The 27350-nt window shown below is 34.7% G+C and overlaps 1 protein-coding gene across 1 annotated transcript in view; it reads left to right on the top strand.

The window, feature by feature from the left end:
- Positions 1 to 7242: 7242 nt before the first annotated feature.
- The window catches only part of LOC113081886 (D(2)-like dopamine receptor), a 48624-nt gene continuing 28516 nt past the window's right edge, over positions 7243 to 27350 (top strand). Inside the window, exon 1 of the mRNA XM_026253788.1 lies at positions 7243 to 7570. The gene's annotated coding sequence lies outside the window, so the exon portion shown is untranslated. The remainder of the gene's footprint in view (positions 7571 to 27350) is intronic.

The following is a 27350-nucleotide window of genomic DNA, read 5'->3' on the forward strand; positions in this document are numbered from 1 at the left end:
TCTAATGTAATATTTAATTGAGTAGTGTCACCAGTTTTGATCAATTTCTGTAACGCCTACAGAATCTGTTTAATTGCTGTAGAAAAAAATAATAATGTGAATAAAGGCATAGTGTATTGCTGTTAAGAGTCAAAATGTATCTACATAATACTGAAAATGAACATGCTTTACTGCTTGAAGGTCTTCATTTCCAGTGACACGATTCATGGTTATCTTTTTCTGAGGTCTTCCAGAATTCAATAAAAGTCATTTTCAGTAGTTCCGCAAAGAATAACTATGAGTTACTGTTTTGACTGCTTTGAAATTGGAAAAAGAAAGAATCCAGATAAATAGAATGTAATACATCATGTAGACAGACGTTTTATCATGGGAATAGCTTCAGTATGGTAACTCCAGAATGAACTCTCAAAGATTAAGGATTGTACAATGCGACCCAAATGTATTGAATTTTATATTGCATTTCTCTTTTTTTTTTTTTTTTTTGGCTTGTTCGTTTGTTTTTGTTTTTTTAAGCCACTAGAAATGCAGAAGGTTTTGAAGGCAGTGACAGGAAATTCAAAGGGTGCTTCACTGGAATACCATGTTAAAGGAACATTTCCCTTAAAAATGTACTAACTCTTAGGACATCCAAGATGTAGATTAAATTGTTTCTTAATCAGAACCAATTTTGAGAAACTTTGCATTACATCACTTGCACAATCCTCTGTAGTGAGTAGGTGTTGTCAGAATGAGAGTCAAAACAGCTGATAAAAACATCACAATAATCCACAGTTAATCCACATGTCAGTCCATAAATGATCCAGAATGCAGCAGCGAGGGTTGTCTTCAATGAGCCAAAAAAATGCTCACATTACTCCTCTCCTCCTCAGGTTACACTGACTACCAGTAGCCGCTCGCATCAAATTCAAGGTTCTGATGCTTGCCTACAAGACAACCACTGGCATGGCACCAACATACCTAAACTCACTAGTTCAATCTTATGTGCCCCCCAGAAGTTTGCGTTCTGCAAGTGAACAACGCCTTGTTGCCATCCCAAAGAGGTTAAAAATCACTCTCAGACATTTTTCTGGACTGTGGCCAGCTGGTAGAATGACCTCCCAAGCTCACTTCGAACAACTGAGTCTTTACTTATTTTCTAAAAAGATCTAAAGACTCATCTTTTTCACCAGCACTTAACCAACTAATACTAGCACTTAGCTTTTCATTTCACCTATGTTCTGTGCTAGACTAACTGAGACTTGTCACTGCACTTGTATACTATACTATTGTTGTTCTCTTGTTGGTCTGATTGCTTCTGTTGTTCTCATTTGTCAGTCGCTTTGGATAAAAGTGTATGCTAAATGATTAAATGTAAAATTATTAAATGTAAATGTAAATCTTTTGTTGTGAAAAGCTTCTACGAAACAAAATCGTCACTTCTGGCCAAAATATAAGTCCATAATCCATAATAAAAATTCCTCCATTGAAAATAAATAAATAAATAAATCCATGTCTGTTGTCCTCTTACATCAAAATCCACCGCATGGAATTGTTTTGGACTGTTTCACTTCTACTGTAAATGATGCTTGATTCGTGCATGTTTCTCTTCTGATTCAGAGGAAACAACTTTTTCACTGGATAAAGCAATATTATTTTACTTTAGCTAGAAGAAATTTATATTTGTTTCTTGCAGACACACAGCTTTTCACTTCACAAGATGTTAATGGATAGAATGGAGTTATGTGGATTACTTGTGGATTATAGTTGTTTCTCATTTGACGGCACCCAATCACTATAGAGGTTCCATTGGTGAGCAAGTGAGGTAATGCAAAATATTTCCATATTTGTTTCAATGATAAAAAAAAAGAAAAAAAAAAAATCTTGTTTGGCCTGAGGGTGAGTATATTTTCAGCTTTTTTAATTTTTTTTATTGTTGGGTGAACTATTGTTTGAACTTCGGTACAGACCAAAAGTTTGGACACACCTTCTCATTCAAAGAGTTTTCTTTATTTCCATGACTATGAAAATTGTAGAGTCACACTGAAGGAATCAAGGGCTATTTGACCAAGAAGGAGAGTGATGGGGTGCTGTGCCAGATGACCTGGCCTCCACAGTCACCGGACCTGAACCCAATCGAGATGGTTTAGGGGTGAGCTGGACCACAGACAGAAGGCAAAAGGTCCAACGAGTGCTAAGCATCTCTCGGGGAACTCCTTCAAGACTGTTGGAAGACCATTTCAGGTGACTACCTCTTGAAGCTCATCAGGAGAATGCCAAGAGTGTGCAAAGCAGTAATTAAAGCAAAAGGTGGCTACTTTGAAGAACCTAGGATATGACATATTTTCAGTTGTTTCACACTTTTTTGTTATGTATATAATTCCATATATAATTCCACATGTGTTAATTCATAGTTTTGATGCCTTCAGTGTGAATCCACAATTTTCATAGTCATGAAAATAAAAACTCTTTGAATAAGAAGGTGTGTCCAAACTTTTGGTCTGTAATGTATGTTTCCACAAAATATAACCAAACATAGTTCTGTTTATGTGGTTCACATGGCACCTGATGTTTTGAAATCTCATAATTATTTGCATTTGTGCTGTTTATTTTGTCCTTTCTTATCTAATGCACAACCATGATAGAAAATAGATTAAAACTCCATTATGATAAAACATTTAATAAACAACAATTGTGCAGGAATTTAACTTGTTTAAGTTAAAAACCATTAAAACTGAATTAGCTATTAGTTGTTCCCTGTCTACCACATCATGTTTAGTATTCTACAGTAGTTTGCTCAGCAGAGTGCTTAAAGCTAGACATAAAAATCTGATTTAATATTTTCAGTAACTGCACACATTCTCTTTACTGCATAAATATCTGATATCACCTTAAGTGTCCTATTAAGTTTAACTGAATCAGTAAAGACATCTTGGCTTTCTCTATATATTTCTATTTTTCACGTGTTTGACCTAAATGCTGCATCTTTCAACACGTTTTGCATTGGCTGAGGTCAAGGGCGAAGTACAATTGACATGTCACAATCAGGTGGACAAAATGATGTGGGGAATGATAAAAACATTCTAGGTCATACCCTTTTGAAAAAGAAGTGTACTTAATTGTAATGAATGTGCACTTGTTGTTTATTTCAAATACTGAAACTACATTAAAAAAAACTGTACTTTCAGACAATATAATATGAATGAAAGAGTTTACTTAAAGAGCACACTTTCATGAGTATGTTTCTTAAAACACTTTTCGCATACTTGTAAAAAGTGCACTCTGTTGCCATATTTCAAATACAATAGAAGTTGGCTACTTATGAAAACACATATAAAGATGAATTTAGGTCCTACATCAGCGGTTCAAAAATTGACCCTTAGGTTCAACTAGTTCAAGTATTTGCGTTCTGTAAGAAACACTTTTTTTAAAAGTATGCTTTCAACAAAGAATAGCTGAAGGTTGGAAATGTAAGCATTACAGAAAGAAAGAAAGAAAGAAAGAAAGAAAGAAAGAAAGAAAGAAAGAAAGAAAGAAAGAAAGAAAGAAAGAAAGAAAGAAAGAAAATGAAGGAAGGAAGGAATGAAGGAAGAAATAAAAAAAACATGCAGATTACTTCAAGTGCTTATGTTCTGATTCATATGTTGATCTCATTGGGAGAGTTGATCTTAATCTTGTAAACAAGGTTATTATTATTATTTTTTTGCATTTGCATTATGACTATTTAGAAGAATGTCCAAGCTGCTCTATTTCATAAAATGGAAGTAAATGTTTAGCTACGTGCAGTAACTCTTAATATTCCTCTCCTCCTAGAAGATTAAACTGCCATTATCTATTGGCACATTATCTACTTGTACATTCACATTAGCACCGACTTTAACAATTAAAGTGCATAGTTCACATGCTTTATCTTCTGGCTGGTACATTTTTAATTGTCTTTCTCTTTGTTTATTGTGAATAGACCATTATTCCTGCCTGGTCATTAAAAAAAGCTGAGTGTTTTATAATTATAAATTAGTCTTCATCAATTTAACATTTTTTAAAAGTAAATGTAGGCATACAATATTTTTTTAAGTTCTACAGCTGCAACAAAAGCGATCCTTGTCTTTTACCATTAAATTTGGAAAAGTTTTGAGGAACCTGCTCTGGTGGTCCTGGAGGTCCTAGCCTGCTGATCCCTAGCCTCAGACGTCACACTAACGGGCTGACCACGCTCCATTTACTGAGCATCTAATGCATATGGAAAACTAATATGGAAACAAATCTAATTGGCTGGGGGTTTTTTTTACAGGTTTTCAGGGAGTCTGTTGTGTGGCGATCTTTAAAAGTCCACCCTGAAGCAAAAGTAAGTTCCAGGATTGCATCAGTGAGTGCTAAACGCTGGATAAATAATAATAATTATAATAATAATAATATATATTTTTTTAAATTTCACAACTTCACAACTTTTACAAGATATTCAAGCATTTTGTTTGCAGTTTAAAAAAGAGATGTGTTAATATGGTTAGTGGCTATAGAACCTAGACCTTTATTTATTTATTTATTTTTGCCAAAATTTGGCAACTGACTTATTTTGAAAAGTGAGTTGTGTAATCAAGTATAACAAATTAATTTATCTCTATCATTCTCATTTGTTTCAATCTCCTTAGGACAGTGCTAAGCAAGGACATATCCAGATGTGAAGATGCAGAACATGGTGTCCCATGAGTAGCATTAAGGGTCTCTAAATTAGAGTGACACATTAAATGATATTGACTCATCCAAAATTACCATGAACTTGTTTTCCTCACCCAGTGCCGGACAACCTTGAACAGTTTTAGCATCTGATAGGAGGCTCATTCATCTTTTAATTTGTTACTATGCAAGGTTAATTTAGAAGCTATTTTTCTACATACAAAATTGCTCTCTGGGGATTTTCAAGAGCTAGACAAAGAGGAAATGGTGAAAGGATATCCACTAAAGCCAGTCTTCCAGCTGTGGTAAACTGTTAAAAAGGTTTGACCCTGATGCCTGAGTTTTGTAATGTGAATATCATGGGTGTCATGCTGTGAATCTCATTATAGTGGTCTATTCTCAGCTGGCTGAATGAATAAACCAAATTGCCTTTGTACGTTTGTACTTATAAATGAAAAAAATGTGAGGATCCAAGATAATTTATCAGCTTATTTACAGTAAAAAGAATGATAATTTTTCAGATAAAAGGTTATCAGAAATAGCAAGAACAAAGAGCAACAATTTCAGTGATCTACAGTATACAGTGTTTCAGGGGAAGCTACATGGCTTGGATACACAATACCCGCATACTATGAATTTTGCATGATGGATGGGAGCACTGCATGAGCCCTGATTACATTCCGGACATGCTGTGATGAATACAATCAAAATGAATTCAGCAATCATCCTACACAATAACACAATTCATGAATGCAAAGTGTGCTCTCTAGATGTGGTATAAACACTAACACATTTTTGTCAAAGGAGACGCAGGGCTGTGTGTAATGTTATCAACCCCCCCCCCCACCCCCCCACACACACACATGGTAACATAACAGCAAAGCTGTTAGGTCCTTAATGATCTTTTATGTTTGATCTAACCCGTAACATTTTTTTTTTGTTTGTTTTGTTTTTTTTTGTCAGATTTAATATACAGTAATCAGGTTAATTGGGAATATGAATGGGCAAAGTCACGTGAGAAAAAATCACTGCCTCCATTGTGCTATGATTGGTTTTGATTGGTTCAGGTGATACATTTTACCTTCATGAATCAGTCTAAGGGTACGTTTATGTGACAATAATAGGACTAAAAATGGAAGCATTTTTCCTTTGCATATTTGAAAATGTTTGCATAGGCGGCAACATTGTCAAAACAATCCCTGTTCACATGGATCCACAAAAAGAATGAAAATGTATTATGAATTTCAGACCAGTAGTTGGGGATGTTACTTTGTTAAAAAAATAATAATAATAATAATAATTTTCACAAATTCTTGTTTTCGTACTTTATACTTTATAATAATGGTATCGTTTTCAAACACTTGCACTTAGAAACCTATAAAGTTTGCATTTTCAGGCCCCCAAAATGCCTTTGTCGTGTAAATGAATGGCCAACATGCACACAATTGTTTCTGTTTTTAGTTGAAAACGGTCTTCAAGTCAAGTTGAGCTTTATTGTCATTCTGCTACATGTGTGGACATACAGTGGAACGAAATGTCGTGCCTCACGGGACCACGGTGCTACATAAATACAGACATACAAAAATGAAGTAAAACAAACCTATACACAACTAACCTACTGAAAAATTTTGACTAAAAATACTATATATATACAGTAAATGTTTACCTCTACATAAGCTAACAAATACAAACTATATGCATGCTTCACGTAATACTACAAACAACTAACCTACTGACAGATTTTGACTTTAAATATGCTATATATATAAATGTTTACCTATACATAGACTGAAAAAGAAAAATATATAGACAATATGAATGCTTCCCATAGTACTGTACATGTGCAAAGATAAACATCATAAGTCAAGCAGCTGGCTGGGGAACAGTACACGATGATTTGTAGTGCATGAGCATGTAAAAGCACATATTAGTCTGTTGTTTTTTGTGTTGTGTAAACACCCACAAAATAAATGATGGTAATAATGAGAAGACTAATTAAAAATTAAGTCAACAACATATATGCCCACTCATATTCCAAATATATCACCACTTTTCACTTTAAAATGAAACTATATATTTATTATTAGTTTATTTTATTTTTTTAAGTGAGCAATTCGGCTCACTCAAAAAAAAGGTTTTCATGACTGATGAGCCGACAATAAGTTGACTGCCAAAAATAACAGATGAACATAATTAACAGAATATCTCTCATAAGAGATAGACTTTTGATATTGTAATTGATGAGTATTATATACTTAATTACCTATACTTAATTAATTGCAGTTGCCTGTTAGTACCTAAATTTTATAATTTAGCTCCGGGAACAGCTTTTTGTACCTTTATTTCTGAGAATGTAGAATTGTTTCTGTACTACTACTATTACAAAAGCAGTCACTCGGTTTGATTTTCCCAAGTGGCATTCATGCATTCCCACTGTTCCATTTGACAGTTTTTTATTCTTATTTTATTTTTATATTTTTCCCAGAATTGGGTTTGTATTGTTCTTTGTGTTCGTCTGTCATTGGATCCTCTGGGCATTTGAACACGCGCTCGTGTTGAGATCAGTCAACTCCGCCTCCTACCTGCCACGCGCTCATACTGCTGGATGTGAGAGCGGAGCTGCGCCCGGCATTCGCACTCTGCTGCTGACAGCACGCACTTGATGTAACTATTTAAAACTGGCTCTTAAAGTCAGATGCAAGACAAGAATCGATTAGAATAAATAAAATAAACTTTGACTTTTGATTCAGTCAAGTGAAATTCTTTAGCATCCTGCATAGTTCGAGAACGCAGAACGCTTTGGCATAAACGAGTATGGACAGTTTCAGCATGTTCGCGGAAAAGATGCTAAACATCAAGAAGTTGTGGATATAAACGGACAGAAGAACTGTGCTCATTCGTAAAATCCTATGGCTTGAAGGTGAGGTGCATGTTACAAAACTATTAAATTTGATCTTTTTTTCTCCTCTAAAAACAAGTCTACTTGTTTGAAATTATCAGTTAAATTAATAAGGATTTTAGACAGGTTTTGCTATTGCTTCTGTTTGTAAAGAAAAAATAAAAATAAAAATAATAATAATAATAATTATTATTATTATTATTATTATTATTATTATTATTATTAGTTAGTATAGCGTAACTTTTTGGTTGTCATGCATAAACATGCGTTTTATGATTAATTAAGCAACTGAAGTAGGCTAGACTGCCCGAATGCACTTATGTCAAATTTACAGGGAAGACCAGATGTGGTTGCCAGAAATTCACATATTATCATTTGGCTTTTGCTGCCCGTATATTTTAAAGTTCACAAACACATATAACATATAATGTTTATATTCCAGCCTTCTCAAACTATTAAAATCTCTTTGTATCTTAAAATATATTGCTAAACACAACAGTAGGCTATTATACCATAACATCATTAAAATAACGTAATAAATAGAAATAAGAACCTCGTAAAATGTAATTTAATTCACAGGACAATAACAAGATTAAATATTAATATGTATCAAAACATTTTGGGTGAAATGGAGATATGTATGTATGAATGTATGTGTGTATATATATATATATATATATATATATATATATATATATATATATATATATATATATATATATATATATATATATATATATATATATATATATATATAAATGAAAGCTCTTGGTGAGCTCTTTTTACTGCCAAAAGGGCACAAAGTAAATTCTAAATAATTTTGGAGATATTCATTAGAAACCAAAAGACTTAACACTGCACATACTAAACCAGTTGGTGCCAAAAGGGCGTAACTGCACTTAAGCCCCTTTGACACTGAGAAATGTACTGTAGGTAAAGCTTGTGGATAGCACTTGAGTCAAAATGGCTGACACTACATGTAAGCCAGGTAGGTCAACTATGAGAAGAAAACATTTTTTTTTTACTGTTGAAGATGTATTATTTATCTTATTTTGTGACAGATCTTGATGATGACGGATACAATTAAATATCCAGAACTCACTGTAAGTGAGGTGTAGCTAGCTTAACTTACATTCTGATGGTATGTCCTTAGTAAAAATAAGTATACTAAAATGTATTTGTAATCCATTTATTTCAGGCTAAGTACTGTATATTACAAAAACATTCATATATTTATGTGCTTAGTTAAAAATACTCTGCTATTGTACTTTTAGTATACTAATCTGGTATACTTAAAGTCTGCTAAATTGTAATAATATTAAATTGTGTGCTTAATGCACTTGTAATGAAGTAGTGCTGAAGATTACAAATATTAAATATTTATATATTTAACAGTATTTTGTATTTGGACATAGTGGGTTGAGGTATTATTGAGTAAATAGATGTGTGAGTACAGCATTGATTAAACATTGTTTAATAAACAGAGAAGTGAAGAGCATCTTATGTGAACCCGAGGCATTATTCCAAGAGGTTTTGGGGTGTGGGGTTGGGGGGGGGGTGCTTAACCCTTTCTACAGCCTGCTTTTTCTTGATTCATTCATTTACATAATCACTTCTTAATTATCATTCTAGATCAGCCACAAACATATTCTGGCACCATTTTAGTTTGTGCTTTTTCACATTTTGGACCCTTTACTAGAGTAAATTAAAAAACGCTTGCTATCCTTCTTTTACTAATCTACCAAGTTCCCTAATCTTAGACAGTTGGCAAAGTGAATCTATTTACTGCCAAGATTAATCTGTGCTAAATAATTTACATCCAGTCAAGTAGGAGAGACGGTGTCCATAAGTTAATGGAGTGCTGGTCTGTTTACAGAACATAATAGTATTCTGTAGTACCTGCAGATTTTTTTGTATTATTAATCTCTGCAAGAGTGGAATATGTGAAACTGACTCGGTTTGACATGAGGAAGAAAATATGATTAATGGGACGGTCTGCCTCTGCTTCAAAATTGATCTCTCAGTTAGAACAACCATGCATTGAAGAATACCAGTATAAGCATAAAGCACACTGCACATGCAACATTTCCATGGAGGAAAAGGCACACACTACAGACTGCCCTTTTGTTATTTATCAGAGCCTGTTTTTAGGGGCTTGTAGAACAGGGGGCAGTGTTACACAACAGCTGTCAAGAAGAACATTTTAAACCTTTGAGATCAACTAGAACAGATTATGAGCTGTATTAATGTGACAGTTACTTATTGATCAAAAATGTTTATGGTATTGATGCAAGGTTCAGCTATAATTAAAAATATGACAACAGATAGCAGGGGCTGTCGGCCATGTTGTGTATCTCTATTCCAGATGCTATAGGCTCTGACAGCAAAATTTAGTACAGTACAGTATGTTTTTAGTGCACAGACTGAAAATATACCCATGGATTTCTCAGGTTTTATGAGAAGCAAAAAAATTATAATAAGTCTCTCATTTTATGTCCTTTCTTTGGAAGTAGTGAACTCAGCCTATTGTGAAAAATCAGCAGATCTGAATACAGCACATTATGGTCTAAATATATTTGATAGGAGATGGTGAAAAAAAAAAACATTAGTATTGCTGAAAACAAGTCGTCTCAGAAAATTGGTGTCTCTTAAATGTCACCACAGTGATTTAGTTATAACTGTACAGTTTGCGATCTATTGCTATTTACAGATTACACTACAGTGAAAGCATTTCTAGGGTCACAGTGTTATGTAAGACTTTATACCCTTATACCTCTGTATATCGGACATGACATCTAACTCATAGGAAGACCAATTTTAACAGTCATTTTTGAATCTTTCAAGACATTTCTTGTTTTCTGTTTACCTTCCTGTCCACTACGTGATTCTGTTTAATTTAGAGGACAGGGCAGAGACATAAGGGGCTTTAGACCATGACTAATGCTATGGATCATAACCATGGGCAAACTTAAATAAATGCTGTCTCAAAAATGTGCATGCTTCAGCAAGTGCAGGCCCAGCTGGAGAGTCATTCAGACATTTTACAACCATGTTAAACCCTAAACTAAGATGCACATTTCTTAAGTTGCAAATTTTGAATGCCAAATAAAGTGTAATTATTATTTTAATTTAAACTATAATAATAATTATAATAAAAAATAATAATAGCATAATGATAACGACAAATATATGTCATAAGAAAAAATGCAGTAATATGGTTTTAAATGTTATTTACTTAATTGACATTTGACATCAGTGCAGATTTTCAGTGAACAACTACTGAAATGTCATGTTTTTCTCACAAAAATCCTCAGATGACTTGAAACGAAGTCTACTAATCATACTGACTACTTCAGTGGTGCTTTTGTGTCCTTTTTGGAGCTTGACAGGTATAGTCACTATGAGAAAAAACTACATAAATGTCTTTAAAAAACCTTTTACACTGTTTAAAAAAAATATCTTGTTTTAATGTATTATTATTTTACCATAGTAACTTTTTGGTGTAAGGTAAACATAGCACATTTTAAGAAATTATCTTAAATTAAAAAAATCGCAGTATTTATGTCTTGCAGTATTTAAACATGAATTTATATACTGGGATTTTCATATTACTGACATTGTAACATTGCAACTGCTCTGTTCTATTTGTGAATAGAGAAAAAAATGGTGGAGAAAAATATTTGGTTGACTATTCCTTATTGGGTTAGTTCATTAAAAAATTTAAATTCTATCATAATTTATTCACTCTAGTGTCATTCCAAACTCACAAGACTTCATTTATCTTGCTAATATAAATAAAAGGGGTCATATGATGCAATTAAAATTTTCCTTTTTCTTTGGAGTGTTACAAGCTCTTGGTGCATAAAGAAGATCTGTGAAGTTGCAAAGACTAACGTCTAAAATCCAAAGAGATATTCTTTATAAAAGTTAAGACTCATCCACACCCCCCAAACAACTCGTTCTAACACGCTCCACACATATCTACGTCACTATGTGGGAAGATTTGCATAACACCGCCCAGATGTTCACGCCGTGTTGTATAGACGCTGTGTGTTTCACTGTGAAAGCAAAACTACTTTGTTTGGCCTTACAAAAGAGGACGATATCCGCTTCATCATGCCTGGAGCTGATCCATGCTGGTCGCTGAGGAAAAACATAAACTTTGCACTGTGGATTGCCAGATCAGGTTTCACTGTGAACGAAGCAGAGTCCAGCCCGGGGTCGTCACATGTGGTTGCCGCAAGCCCAACGGACGCTCCTTTGTAGAGCCTGCCGACCACGCCGTTCTCAAGTCCACCTCTGCACACTCAAGCTGGTTCACTTTAGGCCTCCAGCCTTTGCTCACTCAAGGCCGCAGTGTGACGCTGTTTCGTTGAGAAAGTGAAACTACTTTGTTTTGCCTTCCAAAACAGGACACGACTAGAAATCATGTTTAAATCATGATTATAATGGGTTTTATGTTTATGTTTCGTTGCTTTGTCCAGACAGGACATCACAATATGTTAAGGGGTGTAACATTTCTGTTACACGCTTGAAGTATTCAGCCAATCACAACACACTGGATAGCTGGCCAATCAGAGCACACCTCGCTTTTCAGACCGATGAGCCTTTTAAAAATTTACGCGTTTCAGAAGGCAGGGAAATAAAAACGAACATGTATGTGGAAAATACCTAATAAAATGTGTTAATAAAACCACATAAACAGATTTTATTACACCAAATATTGTTCTTTTTAGCAGCATCAGATGACCCCCTATACGTAATCGAAATTTTCTAACTTTCATAAAAGTATCATAAAAGTAATCCGTTGAGTGGTTTTATCTAGTTGTTATCATGAGGAAACATGATAACTTTATATAATTTAAAAGATTTAAATTAGACTTTTATTCACATAATCTCTGATCAACATACATACATAGAGCACATCAAATATGGTAAACTGAAGCACAAACATATGTAACATGCAAGAACAAACATCACTGGTTTTCGCAAAACAAATATCTTTGGAATGACATGAGGGTATGTAAATGATGACTGAAATTTCCTTTAATTGGCGAACTATGCCTTGAAAGAAAAAAAAAATGAAAAGAAAAAAAAAGAAAAATCAGTGCACTGATCAGATTTGAATATTACTTTAACCAACAAACTTGACACACAGAAGAAAATGCTATATACACATCTGTCCACTAAATACTTGATTTATGTGTTACATTTCTTACAGTATATGTTAATGGCATATAGCAAATTAACTTAGGACACACTCGTCATCACATCCTCATGTTTCTTATATGGATGAACTTTACACACTGCCTGCCCCGGATGAATAAACGCTACCTAATTTAAAATGCTGTACAACAATTATTTTTATAAATAGATCAAGTTGCTTTACCATGAAAAAAAAAAAAAAAACTCCCTTAAACACTGGTCAGGAAGTCATCAGGGGTGTTTCAGCCCCAAATCATCATTTGTTTCATGCTGTTTCCCATACTCCTGTAACAGGAGAGGTCTTGCTTGACCCTTGAGGCTAGAAGGCACCCTCCAATATAGGAAACAGGCAGGGGCTGCTCAAGACATGGTTGTTAGGATACAGTCTGGTCACAGAGTCCTAATGAGCTCATCTGAGGCTTGTTATAGTGCTTCTCCGCTGCTGTTCTCCAAGAAGCAGACGTATCTGCAGTTTCCCTAATGGTTGCTTCAGAATGAGTGAGTGCTGGAACAGACAGAACTGGAACACTGGAATAATGTGGGTTTGACACACAGCGATACTTGCATCGACGTTAGCCAACAAACACAGTGTTGCTTCGTGTGTTTATTTTATTCAGATTATCTAGAGACGTGCCTGCCTTTATTCCATTAAACCTTTGATAACCTGAGGGTGGAGCAGACACTGTGGCCTTTGGGTTATATTGATTTTTTCATCATGAAATGCCAAAAGTAGTAATTGTAGACCAAAGCATAAAAATTTAATCACAAACCTTGAAAGTTAATTTACAATTATGTCCAAAGATAATGACTTTTTTTCTTACTGGATTTTATTGCCTTTTACAAAAGGTCTGAATAGTATTGTTGATGAGTTTTTGTCACTTTAAACTGCAAATGTTTCTTTAAATATGTTTCCTTAAAGATTAAAGTAATTTAAATGACTTTTTTCCCTTTAAAAATCTGTTTTTAGATTTTTACACATTTGTCAAAATCTCTTGACATTACAAAATGTGCTATTTTTTTTATTCTTTTGCTCTTTTGCAAATGTAAATTTACCCCCCCCCCCCCTCCAATTCTATATTTATCTGTAATAACTGTAATAGATTATTAAATTATGGTTATCGTAGTACATTTCTGTAAAGAATGGAGCCCAGCATTTTTAGGAACATTTATATGACACTGTGTTTGAGATGTTTGTTTATCATTTCTATCATTTCTATTATTTATTAGATACACTCCTTAAATATAAATGGGCTTGAAAATTCTATATTTCCCTGTGGCTCAACTGATGGATCTTACACTGAACTATCATTAAAGTATAATTTAAAGATCTTTTCATGTCAATATATTAGATCAAAATCTGTTTTAAAAAAAAAATGTTATTTTTTTTTAAACGCATGTAAAATTATGGCACGACAACCATTATTATAATCTTATTCTTCCAACAGCTTGTTAAATGAAAACTCCATTTACATTAACCTTCTGTGTCGAGGTTGCTGGGGTGTATCTGGAAATTTCTCAACCATTTCAAAAAACAATTCACCTTAAGATCCCGTGACAGCAGAGAAATAGAGAGCCATTATGTCTCAGATTAACGTGCAGGGTCAGCAGAGGTGATGTCTTTTATATTGAATCAAACTGACTGGTTGTGGTTAAATGTTAAGAGATTTCCACCTTTTCACGTAGGTCACTGTGCTTCTTTGTAGATTCAGGTACAGCTTCTGGTTCAACAGTAGCAGTGAAAGGAGATATTCAGTGTCTATAGAATGAATTTGATAATTTAGCCATCTAGCTCTTGTACAGATGCCTATAGGTGTGATTTAATGTCAGAGGTGCAGGTGGTTTTAAATTTTTATTTCAATATCAGTAGGATGAAAGGACCCATTTTCAATATCCATTTCTCTTGTAGTGTGTATCATCATATATTTTTTAGCAATAAAGGTGCCCTATTTTTGTAACTTTTTCTTGAAATGTAAGACCTCCTACCACTTTTTCTAATTTTCTATATTGCTTTTGAAATTTAGATGCTTTTTTGGAGCTGTACCATATTCATACAGTATGTAAGTGTTTTGTTTTTTGTTTTGTTTTTTGTACACACAGTTTTGGAGCAAATTCATGCATCTGTGTACAGACTTTTTTTATGTATCTCTGTGTGTTTGTGGTACAATGTGTATCAGCTAGACAGAGGGTTTAGCACCTACAGATATGTTTAGGCATATCGATACAGTGAATTTAGCCTTGTCATTTCAATGGGAAAGACTGTCAGTCAAGAGCCTTAAATATTGAATGTGGGCTGGGAACTTAATCCACCTAGGACCTACAGGGGAAAATGGTGCAGTCAGTTATTTTTCAGAAACTCTTTGCTTACCGTACATAATTTATAAGGATGTTTTCATACTTAAATATTAAGAAAATTGCTTATTGAATTTTCAGTACTGATGGTTCCCATTTATATCTAGCTTTATAGAAAACATGGTGAACTTTTCCATTGTAAGGTTTTGAATGGGGCTGTCAAGCTTCAAAAATGAAAAGAAAAAATTTTTCTCATTATTTCAGTAATATACTTGTATACCAGTCTAAATTTATGATTATTTAATAACATTTCAATCAATAACTGGAAATTAATTGAAAACACTTAAATACAAATACAACAGAACCAAACAAACTTCAAAATAAGAGTTTTAAAAAATACAACAACAGAAAATCTTCCTAGCTCTCTGTAAGGCTAATATTGCTAAAGCTACCATTTTATCTGCCTGTTTTCACTGATGCTGGCTTCATGTGCTACCAGAATGATCGTAAATAGGAAAGTGGTAGTTAAAAATTGCATATGAAAACAATATGAAGTCGACCGCTTGAATTTGTCAAGTTCATAATGTGATAGTACAAGAAGGCATCATGATACCAGCTATGTCATTATTTTTATAAAAAATGCTGTGCTCCCCATCTGTGTAACTCATAACTGGCATTTGTCATGCAGAGTACAAACAGATTGCGTGATATTGTCCCGGGCCCGGAACCCCAAAACGTTCTTATCACTAAGTAGTTCTTAACCTATTCCTTAACCTCTCTCTTAACGTTATGGCACGATTCACGACATGTTCGTATGCTAAGTATATCTTCTGTAAGTCACACTTTCGTAAGGTTGGTCTGGACCATTCGTAAGCTCTCTCTTAGCGTTGTTTGAGCTCAAGGCGCTAGTCACTGCCACTGTGCAGCAGTCTTAAGAAATCAGCTCAGCACAGTAAAAGTCAAACTATGGTATGTTGACAATGTTGTGGCTCAACAATGATTTTATGTTATTGGCATTTTAAGACTAATAATAAAATATGTTCGCAATGGATACTGGCCTATTTATGAAGTTGACTTTATTTGGTATCAGATCTAATATGGTGTAATTAGCCTAAGCTATTTCGTAATGTCATTAAAGTGTGCAATCACTTTTGATAATTAAAATCTGGCAAACTATTTGGCTCTAAATGGCTAAGATCTATAAATGGGTAAGCATGGTGGTGTCCAGTAAAGCGACCAACTATGGAAACGATCCAACGTGTCCTTGTATTGAATCAAAGACGGCGCCTGCCGCAGAACCGTTTAGTCCATGTCAAAAAAATAAATAAATTCGGCAAAACTTAAGCCCTTTTGAAATTTTGCTTGACTTGGCTATAAATTACAAATTTCGCCTCCCAAAAAGACTCATTATGGAGCTGCTGGACCTTCTCAGACCTGCAGAATTTTGCTGTAGGCACTGAAGTCCAACTAAGCTTGCAGCACTAAGGTTTTTTGCTACAGGGAGCTTCATTGAGGTCATGGGAGAGGGCTACGGCCTAAGCTATGTGCCCTTTTAAATGTTGCTTCCCGACGACCATATTCTGTATCTAACCCTCTCTCTCTCTCTCTCTCTCTCTCTCTCTCTGTTCCTTGTAGATAGGTTGCTTTTTATTGAAAACATTAACCAATGGCAATCAATACTGAAATAAACAGAAATAACTTCAGCTGCTTGCTAATCAATTCTGATTGTAAAGTACCTTACCATTAATATGAAAGTGCATTAAATAATTTTTAGAAGTTGTTAAACCCATGTCAAGAAATGGCACAAGTGGCACAATGGGATAAGGAGGGTGGATGATTAGCGAGGGATACCCGGTTTGTCTACCCGTCACAACATATCGTGTGAACATATTACTGACAATTTGATAATTTAATTAATAGTCTTTATTTTGCTGATAACTTAAACTATGTTAAAATAAATTTTACTGTAATAATTTGAGGAATGTTTAATTTGCATAGAATGTGTTGTTTTTCTAAATGCCGTAATGCACCTTCGCGTGAAGTGGAAAATCGATTCCTGAGCAATCGAGGCCATCTACTTCAGCACCTTCATTTAGGACAGCGCCTTTGTAACGTTGAACATAAGAGGCAGCGTGTTAAGCTTCCTAAGGGACACTTTGGGGAACACTCTTAGGAAAATAAACAACTTTGGTAAGATATATCTTTCGAGTGTTCTTAGCACGCTAAGAGTGAGCGTTATCGGGGAACTGGGCACTGTGCTGTTGTCTGTAAAAAAAAATGTAGGGTAGGGACTTGGTTCTATTCACCGGTTGTTGATTGGTTATTGATTATATGCATATTTTTCAGTCAGTATGTGCGCTTGGACTTTATTTTATTACTTTAATTAGATCTTTTTAATGAAATGCTTACATAATTGAACAATATTTGAAGGCTAAATGCTAATGTTTTAATGTATTATTTACTTCTAATTATTAATAGCATTAATAATTAACTTTTTATTTATTTATTAATTTATTACAAAAAATATTAAAATAAAAGTTTAACTATGTTACACAAACTGGTATCAGGAACCATGCAATTTTACTAGCATTGGTATTAAACAAAACAAAAGACATCAATTCATTTAGAGCTTGATTTTGAGACTATAATATTGAATAGTGAATCTGGAGGTAGACTCAGTGCAGATTACTAGATTTCAGTAATGTAGAACCTGACAATGTCCACACTGATGTAATTTAAGGCACTATGTCCAAGGTTAATTTGGTTAATATAGACTTTCTATATCAGGGTATCTTCTTGTTGCGGTAAATGGTTGTGTGTAGGACAAGGTGACACATTTCATACTATAGACTGCTTTTACATACTGTATATGTAAACATACTGGTGTTGGGGTGGGGGGGGGGGGTTTAAATAAAATACATTGCTGCAGTTTCCATATAAAATTACCACTGGTGGTGCTGAAAACTGAGGTGTCTGACTGAGATGATCAAGATTAGATAATTTTTATTTTGTTAATAACAACTTTGTATAATAATAATAGAAAAAGATGAATTAAATACTGTAGGTACTCAACATAAAGTAACATATGGATCCAGAAGTCCTGAAAATACCATTCAAGTCATATGAAAAAGAGCTGCCTGAGAGTGAGCAAATGATAGTGTGAACTATCCCCATAAACATATGTTGTTGTGCACTTATTTTTAAGGGCATCCTGTAGCTGTGCTAATGGAGCATAGCACTACCAACAAAAAGGCCATGGCTTTGACTCCCAGATCACAGAACGAACCTTGAATGCTCTGTAAGTGACTTAAATGCATCAGAAAATGCTGTGCTCTCCCCTGAGGTAGAGTTTTATATCTAAAAATAGATTCTGAATCCATGTAGATAGGTTTAGGGTTAGGGGTCCAGACCTAGATAAAAAATGCATTTCTGTTGGTTGATTTAAAAGTTGATAGAACATTATTAAAACCTCAAATGTATCCCAGAAAATAAAACTCACCTATAAAACTGTAGTGATTTTACAATGGAAAAATTTTCAGGTTTTGCAAAAATATATACATGGTCATATTTTCCCATGAGATTAGATTGGAATAAAATCAGTAATCTAAGATTAGTTTACAAGATTCACAGCAAGTTTCACTCTACGGGTACCTCTTTTGCTGACAGCTTCCCACCTTTTTCTGAGTAACAGTTTTCTGGCTGTTAGAGAGAAAATGAAATGCAGTCTGCAGAGATCGGTTGAATGGAGTTGTTAAATTATTGGATGGTTATGATTTCCCGCATGTCAATCTAAACCCAATTTACAACTGAAGATTAGTTGTTTATGCTTCCCTTGAGTATCTCTCATCTGGGTCTGAACATTTTGGTGTACCTCCTGTGAAACAAGCATTGTCAGTGAATTGCCTACCTGAATATATTTTTGCTAAATTACCTGGCTAGATTTTAAAGGGAAAATTTCCTCTTGGTTAAAAATATAAAGTGTGATGCTTGATGGTGCTTCATTACTTTAGGTTGATATAAGACCAGCCTGCTTTAGCCTTCTGAATCCAGGCTTTATAAACTAATTAATCAGGCCACCTGAGGATGTATCTTGTGAATTATCCACCAGGAACGGCTGCTAACTCTCATTTTATACCATTTATTTTCTAACTGTCCTTTGTCGTTGTGGAGAAGAAAAAAAAACACCTTAAAGGAGGATTTTGGAGTTGAGCAGCCAACCATTAGGCCTAGATAAGAAATCTGACATGAACCAAGAAAGAAGAGCTTCTCTTCTCTTCTCTTCTCTTCTCTTCTCTTCTCTTCTCTTCTCTTCTCTTCTCTTCTCTTCTCAAATTTTTAAAAATACATAAATCTAAGACTAGCTGGACCATAACCAAAAATAACAGCTTGTTAAAACACAGATAATGGGCACGGACCAAACACATGAATAAGTCACAGACACTTGTTGCTAATTTCAAGATCCCATTGCATTTGTTTACTTCAATAATGAAAGATAACTCTAACAATCAATAAACTATGCATAACGATCCACAGCACAAAATATCAACAGACATATTTTAATGAATAATAGCAAAAGAAATATCAGGTGGGGCAGCTAGGGAAACAAAGAACGGCTGGTTAAAGCTGTTCTCACACGCAGTTCTTACCTGACTCCTGACAAAATTAAACAGGTGAGTCTTCCGGGCCTCTGCTTCCCTCACTAAGCTTACTAAATAAACAATCCATGAACTAACAATTAAATCCACTACCCATTACTGATTAAAGAATAAGATAAGAAGAAGAAAAACACCCACACAAAGAAAAATCACATATGAAATTAAACAGTGAGAGTGCTTTTGTTGCTGCCAATGCCAGGAATCCCCAATGATGTCATACTGCTCCCACAGATCGCCACCTAGATAAATGTTCCACAAATATATGTAACACAGAAAAAATACACTGAACATTAGTGCTCAGACTTTCTCGTATTGTTCTCACAAACAGTAAACTGTTCATTTAATGGTACAGAAAGTTATTTTTAGGTATTTTAAGAAATGTCATTATTATTTTCTTATTAATATAATATATTATAATATAATATTTATGTAATTAATCACTAATCACATTATGAATATTATTTCTAAGTCCTTGAGTGTTAAGTGGAAGCAGATCGAGAACTGAATAAACCATTCTAAATTTGGTTAAAGGTGGTGAAAGATTTGAAACTGGTAAAAGCTTTAAATTTATATGTTTTTAATAGTTTTACATTTCATTTGAATCAGAGTCTGCGTGAAAGATAATTATGTATCCCATCTCTTTTCTCTTTTCCTATCCTCATCGCTCCTCTCTTCTCCTTTTATTCTCCCCTGTCCTCTTCTCCCTCTTTCCTTCCTTTCGTATGCACCCCAGCAAACTAATGAGATGAGACAGAGCAGGGGCATCAGTGGGGCAAAGCCAGAGCTCCAGTGGCCCGGGGCACTAGAATATTCCAACATACTGCTCAAAGAGACAGAGAGAGACAGTGAGCGATTCCATGGCTAGAATCTGTGATGTGACCCCAGACACAAAACATGCGCACAGAACTTAGGTGCATTATCATGTTTGGATGGAGGATGTCTGCCATGAGGTCTCAGATGGGTTGTTTTTGGAGCCAACACACAGCAAGACATGAGTACTCAAATTTACTCTGTGCTGCTTGATATCGTATATATTTAGGTTTCTGTAACAGAATATTTCTGAAATAATATAAATTGTACAGCACCTTTGAATAGCAATACATTAAGTGAGGACACTGTTTAACTGCAGTAAACAATATGCAGAGGGATTTTATATGTCTAGGAAACTTTTTTCTGTATAGTAATAATTGCGTTTTAGAATAAAGTGCTCACATAATGTTTCCTTATTTAAAAAATATTTGGTCTGAGATGAGAAACAAACCATCATTAGTGTTGTTTCCATGGCAACAAAGTTTCTCACAAATAACCTGCATACTAGTAGCCAGTCATTGAAAGAAACACAAGATGTCCTCTGCAGTTATCATACACTTTCATCCTTTTAGGAGAGGCATGACAAATGAAAACAATTTCTAAATTTGACCAAAAATAAAATGGTGGGATGGGTCTGTGCCCTTCACACACAATGTGATTTTCCGTGATATCTGTCCACTGCGCCTTCTTATAATCTGAAGACTTGATCTGATTTCAGAAACTAGTGCCAGCTCCTCTAAGGCAAAAATCTAGGCCAGAGTAATGTAGTGTATTTTAGCCTGAAGTTGTCAAGTAATATCTAAATAGGTTTATTTTAATGTCCTTGTTACATGAGTTACATGTTTTTCTATGTAATAATTGTGTAATTACACACAACTAAACCAAACCCTAAAACTAAACATATAGTAAGTCAATCCTGTTAATTAATATTATTAATTACCTATTTGTAAGAAAGGACACATTAAAATAAAGTGTGAGTCCTATATTTTTTTTTCAGCTTTATTAATTTGTGAGTACATTAGGGGGGGGGGGGGGTGAAATGCTCGTTTTCACTCAATATCCTGTTAATCTTGAGTACCTATAGAGTAGTACTGCATCCTTCATAACTCCAAAAAGTCTTTAGTTTTATTATATTCATAAGAGAAACATAGTCTGTACCGATTTTTCCCGGAAAAACACGACCGGCTGGAGGCGTGACGTGTGGGCGGAGCTAATGAATCACGAGCGCCAGAAGGCTTTTGCGTTGAGAGCGTTTGGAAGCTGTGACATTACCGTGAGGAAAAACCATCATCCAAAACAAAACATGGCTAACAGTCAGATTCAGCCGTTTATTTATGATCCAGAATCAGATCCCGAGGCTGAAACTGAATGAGAGCAGCAGCAGCAACGACTTGCTCCGAGCGGGGCTCGAACCCTGGTCTCCGGCATGGGAGGGGACACACTAACAAGGAGGCAGAGATATTTTAAGCAGTTTTACTCACCGCCTGCGGTTCCAACACACGATCGTGACCCTTTTTCGTTGGGATTGCATCATCCTTAAGAAATAAACGATACGCAAATCCGTCGTCAAACTGGGCCTTGTTTGTAAAACAAGCATCTTCGAAATGCAGGGAACAAACAAAAACACTTGCACAACTCCGTTGATGCTCTGTAAAAATAAACTCCATCCACTGGTCCCTTAATGCTGTTTTTTTTTTTGGTAATCTGTGCAGGGTTGTCTTGCCTTGGCAACCAAAAACACACTTCTTTTGTGACTTTTCGCGACGCTCTCGCTCTGATCAGTGAACGTCTGTTGTGCTCTCAGTGCTCTGCTATACGGGAGCGCGGGCTCTTCCGGAAGAAGTGCCCTAGGACCCATATAAGGAAATTCCGTTCCATCTAACGTCACACAGAGCCATACTTGAAAAAAACTTTCCGAAACTTGTGACAAACTGGAAGGAGTATTTTGGGAACAAAAATACTCCTTCAAACGTACAACTTAATATGTGAAACTTTGTCCATGTTTAGCATGGGAATCCAACTCTTTAACTGTGTAAAAAACTCAGTATTCATGAAATAGCATTTCACCCCCCCTTTAAGACAGGCAGTCAGCACATAGTAGCAACATCTGTCTGGAGGTGTGTTTCCCAAAACCATCATTAAGCAGCTATGGTAGCAAATTCCATTGTTGCTGACATACTTTAACAAGTTGGTGTTTCCCAAAACCAAATTTGTGTGACTTAAACTACAGCTCTCGACCTGTACTTAGAAGCATGGTGTCTTTTTTAACATATTATGCTCTTTGCTAACATTCAGTAAATTCTTCATCTTTCATTGCATTTAATAATACATGCATTTAAATTTTTATATTTTATTTGTATTTACATTGCAGAGTTTGATGTAAGAGGGAAGCAATTGATCAAATAATCATCAAATAAATTAAGATGACGGGATCAAAAATAGTTACAATAGGTAGTTCTCAGATTCCATTTGAATTAAGCCTAAGAGCCTCTAAACTTTGACATGTAGCTCATCTGACAGAAGTGTGCTATTACTTTTCTGACTTTACCCAGCCTTAACAAGCTTAGCAATCCACAACATCCTTGCATACAGTATGTCAACATGACCTAACAAACTGGCATGTTTACGTGGTACATTGAGTGAAACACTGAGTGTCATTACTGCAAACAGACCCTCAAGTATTAAGTGTGATGTTCCCCTCATAATATGGCAGATGAGGTACAAATGGGTGACAACATTCTACAGGTATAAGTGCCCTTTTGTAGTTATCTAATAACTACCTTCCTTCTGTTGACCTTAACAGTTCGTAGAGAAATATGAAAATTGCTCTCCCCAGAGGATTGCACATCTTCATGTACTTCTGGCACACTATAGGACCAAAAATAAGCAAAGGTCACTGCATCATTATACAAATTCGCCCTTTAAACAGCAAGTACAGCCAGGGGTGGATTTAGTGAATTGGGTGCCCCAGGCAAATATAGGAATGTGGCCCTATACATTTGCACACATTTACCTAGATCAACCTTGAGGTTCTTTTTTTTTTGTTGTGATGCTTGCTGCTGCACAATGGTGCCACATTGTTGTGTCCAATGTTTCTACCTTTTAATGTATATGTTATAATGGGATTCTTTCATTTACATTGACATTTATTCATTAAGCAGACACTTTTATTATTTAATGTTGTAGACCACGAAATAGTAAGTGATTTACCATTGACATACAAGTAAAAAAAAAAAAACTAAATTAATTATAAAATAAAAACCTTTTTTAAGAAAAGGGATGAATCAGAAGTATAAATCATTATATCATTTAAAACGGATTTATTTTGCATTGGTCTGAACAAAAAACTGCAGACTGGATTATTGAAACGCACATTCATTCTCTGCCAGTTAAATAAAAGACACTTAATCAGGTAAAATGAAAATGTGATCGAAACTTTTTTGAAGAAAACCAGTTCCCTTCAGAGTTTCATTCATATAAAAACTTGAATTCGTAAGAATGAGAAAAGTGTTAAAAATATGGCCTATATTGACGAGCAAAGTCCACTGATGAATTACCAGCATCAGCCTACATTTAATTTTAATAATTTTAACTTAGGGCTGTCAATCAATTCAAATATATAATCGTGACTTATCACATGATTATCATGAGTTAATTTAATCACACATTTTTATCTGTTCTAAATGTACGTTAAATTAATACTTTGCCCCTGGTTTCACAGACAAGGTTTAAGCTAGTCCCAGACTAAAATACAGGTTTGAGCTGTCTCAACTGAAAATATCTTGCTCTAACATATCTTAAAATATGTCAGTGTCATTGCGTCAAGATGCACACCTGTAAAATTTTCTTCTAAGGCATTTTTGTAAAAGTTGCTTAAATATCTTAGTTTGTGAAACCAGACCTTCACGTTTTTAATCTAATCAACATGGGCATGGACAAATATGGACGCTTTATGTAATGTATTTGTATTATTAGTGAAACCATAATTAACAGATCGTAAAGAGTAGACATGTTTCATAGGTCATAGATGTTTTTCAGAGAACTTGTTCATGTCTATTAGACTCATGAAAAAAACACACACACACACAACCTGTTTGTATTTCCGCAAGACAGAGCAGCTCACTTCTTCTGAACATGCAAAATGTACATTTATTATTTACTATTACATTTGTTTGCATCTCTGTGCCACATACTGTATTTTGATAAAGCTAAATTCTAGAAAGTGTTTTTATTGATATATTTGACTGTTTGTTGTCAGACAACGGGATGAATATGAAATAGTGACTGAAATGCGATGCATTTAGACTAACCAGCTCTCCCTTCAGAGGTGTTAATCTGTACAGAAATGCTGATATATAATCGTGCTGTCGTCTGATGAAATCAATAGGCTACAGACAAGATAAAGACAATAGCTGTGCTGTGATTTCGTCATTTCTGCATGTCAAATTTGAGAAACAACATATCTGTGTTTTAACTGAAAACGCAGCTCCTTTCAGCCGCTCGCTGAACTGAGCAGATGCAGAGAGAGAAGTGTGTGCAGTCTGAGAAAGGGAGACCTCGCACTCGTGCAGCAGTCAGCTTCAGATACATAATATTTTCATTTGTAAGCAGGATACACAAGAAGCACGTTCAGCTCGGATACGCAGATGGTTGTCGTGGTAATAAACACTGTAAACAGCAACCGTTCGCGTGTCTGTGCTTAATGCGCATCTCGTATATGAAAAGCATTTTAGGGGGCCCCTTGGCTTTTGGGGTCCCAAGGCAGTCGCCTACCCTGCCCAATGGGTAAGTTCGCCCCTGAGTACAGCACATGACAAATTGTGCTGTGAGCTTGGTTTACAATTTAAAAGAAACATATGTAATAAAAATGTTATACTATATATACAATTACTAATTTTCTTAAACATGTTTCTTATTTTAGCGTTCAACTTTTAAGTTCAGCTGAGGTCTCTTTATGTTTCCATTTGTAAACACATCACTGGAAACATAAAATAAGTATGTTAGACTGTTTCTAAGACATATAAACTGAAAACATCTACATTTATGTATTTAGCAGTCACTTTTATCCAAAGCGACTTACAGTGCATTCAGGATATACCATTTCATTTTACCAGTATGTGTGTTCCCTCGGAATTGAACCCACAACCTTTGCTCTTTTCTTTTGAAATTGTCCTTATTTATAGTAAGTCCACGAAATTAAACATTGACTAACAAAATGTTTTTAGTTTTATCTTAAATCATTGTTGTTTAAATTAAATATGATTCTTTTATTTTGGCTTCCTCCGCTCAGAAAACCTAAAATTAAGATTGGACACTGATTAGACAAGTACCTGATATGATATCAGGAAATATTTGAATATGACTGAATTTGTATCTAAAGTTATCACAACTCAGTAAAAACATTCTAAGTTAAAAATTATAATGCTTCACATATTAAAACATACGTTATCCAAACAGCGAGTAAATTATGGAGAAAGTGAGCAAAGAACATTCGCATAGAAGAATATATTCTAGCCAGATATTAAGCATACAAAATTCCTGTCATAATCAATCAATTTGTACATACCCTGTATGATAAATGCATCTCTTACTTGCATAATTCATACAGCTGCACTTTGTTACTTATGATGAGAAAATTTGTGAGATTAATTAAGTACTCTCACGCAAAAACTGAGAGATTTCAGGGATGACTGATGTGGATGCCTCTGACTGGCCGTTGTGTTCATGAACTCCGAAGTATTATGTGTGATTATAATGTGCAACACTGTATTACGCTTAAAAAATTGTGATTCGACATGAGCCTGTCTTAGTTTATAACGGCATTCACCACATAAAATTTTCATTAGTTTCATGTTTCAAGTATTATAGTTTATTATAGTATTCACTGAAAGTTAATTGATTTTGGACTGTTCTTATTTTTACTGTTCATTTCTGATCTACAAAATCATGTTCAGAAACCACACACACACACACATACACATACACCACAAACAGCAGTTACCCAGTTTGCTTCATTTATCAATAAATGATGGAGAAAAACTTTCTGAAGTGTAAATTTATCATCCAGAAAGGACTTTTAAGAATAGTAATGGATTCACAGCTTTTGTACGGTATACTTTAATTATCATAAAAGCTGGACAGGTAATATCTTGAGTAAAACACTAACTTCCCTTGCCACAGTGTTTTCTGCTTAAAGGCTACTTACTAATGCTTATATTGGGTAGAAAAGACTGGTGACTGAATGCAAAAGATAATTATAAGAGGCATCATGCCCATTCAAACAGAGGGGGCTTTTTAATGCAGCTTCCAATTGACAAAGAAGAAGAAGAAGAAAAATCTTATATCATGGCCATTGATTAAGAATTTTTTTCTCATGTTCTGGTTTTAATAAATCATGGCCACATTGTACCAATTAATTGCCATAATTTTGATTTAATTAAAACAAGGGAACAAATCAGTACAACGTGTCATAATTTACTTAAATGAGGGAATGAATAAAAGAAAATTAACTTAATTCATGACCAAGATTAATATATTTTTAACTGTCTGCTAATTATAATATAATACATATATTATGATATTATAATATATATATGTGTGTGTGTGTGTTTGCAATGTTAATTGATTAAACTGTATCAACACTCAGAAAGATCTTCACTCTGGGGCTTTGAAAAGAAATGTTCTTGATTAATTTTCAATACAATATATCTCCATTCGCAACATCACTCCTGCAATATGATATCCTTCCTCCTCTCGGTGCCACGGACTACACATATTGGTTGCTGTGAGATAGAGTTGAATGTTGCTTTGCCTGCAGAAACTGCAATACAATCTTTCCCCCC

The sequence above is a fragment of the Carassius auratus genome, chromosome 5 (genome assembly GCF_003368295.1).
Source record: "Carassius auratus strain Wakin chromosome 5, ASM336829v1, whole genome shotgun sequence".
NCBI lineage: Eukaryota > Metazoa > Chordata > Actinopteri > Cypriniformes > Cyprinidae > Carassius > Carassius auratus.